Source organism: Etheostoma spectabile, chromosome 14 (assembly GCF_008692095.1).
Source record: "Etheostoma spectabile isolate EspeVRDwgs_2016 chromosome 14, UIUC_Espe_1.0, whole genome shotgun sequence".
NCBI classification, from domain to species: Eukaryota; Metazoa; Chordata; class Actinopteri; order Perciformes; family Percidae; genus Etheostoma; species Etheostoma spectabile.
Window position 1 is genome coordinate 2,075,271 of NC_045746.1, and position 1,049 is coordinate 2,076,319.

A 1,049-nucleotide genomic window follows, 5' to 3' on the forward strand; every position below is an offset into this window, starting at 1 on the left:
ATATATATATATATATATATATATATATGTGACCATTTATGATCAAAATCAATTAATACAATTAAAGCAGATCATAAGCAATTGCTGAACAAAAGCACTGACAAAAAAGTGCTGCTGATGAACCTGTTGCCAGCACATTAGCAACATCTGTGACTAAGTGAATCCTTACCTCCTGCTCAAATTTCTGGTCTGGTCTGGTCTGGTTAGAAAAAAGTATCAGTTCCAATCAAAAAAGGACCAAAACATTATCCAGAGAGAGTTGGTAGAGTAGTCGGGAAGAGAAAAGAATTATGACACGGAGAAACGACAAGGCTGTGGAGCTCGCCATGAGGCCACTGTGTACATTCCTTCAGCTAGCTAAGAATAGTATCCCAGGCCACGGTGACTCCAACCAGGCCTCTCATGTGACACAGGGCTGTTTGGTACCCAGTTGCCGGCTTAACAGCTCTGCCAGGGTCCAGTGGAGAGAGTATTTACATTCAGGGGAGGAAGAACCATCATAGGTTCCTGACCCAGCCACCGAGCCCACCCAGGCTGGTGTTTACTAAATGTGTCCCCGAGCTGCTAACCCTTGTCCATCTTCCTATGCTGTTTAAGTCCTCCCCTCCTCCTCCTCCATCATGTGTGTAACCCAGGTTAAGTGTAAATTTAGAGCAGCGCTGATGGGCCAGCTTGATCAGGAGAAACAGCTGTAAGAACAGTTTGTGTCAAGATGTGGTGCTGTTTCTGTGCGTTGGTTCATGCACAACTGAAGATGACTACTGTTACTACTACTACTACTACTACTGCTATTACTACTGCTACTTCTACTCACCTGTTTAAGAGGCAGTTATCATGTGGTCATGTATGTTTCACGTTGCCAAATAGCATACATTGCAAAACCCTCAATCCTGGATTTAATGGAAATATATGTACTGTGGTCTATGTGGCATATTTGGACAATGAAATCAAGTTGGGATTGTAGTTGAGGCCATTGTTTGATAATCAATGAGATATTTTTTTTTACTATACTAATACCCCATTAAAATAAAATAATACAGCATGAAGAA

The 1,049-nt window shown here is 41.8% G+C and overlaps 1 protein-coding gene across 1 annotated transcript in view; it reads right to left on the reverse strand.

The window, feature by feature from the left end:
* Positions 1–544, reverse strand: part of klhl38a (kelch-like family member 38a) — a 5,627-nt gene extending 5,083 nt beyond the window's left edge. Inside the window, exon 1 of the mRNA XM_032536046.1 lies at positions 170–544. The gene's annotated coding sequence lies outside the window, so the exon portion shown is untranslated. The remainder of the gene's footprint in view (positions 1–169) is intronic.
* Between the last annotated feature and the right edge of the window lie 505 nt (positions 545–1,049).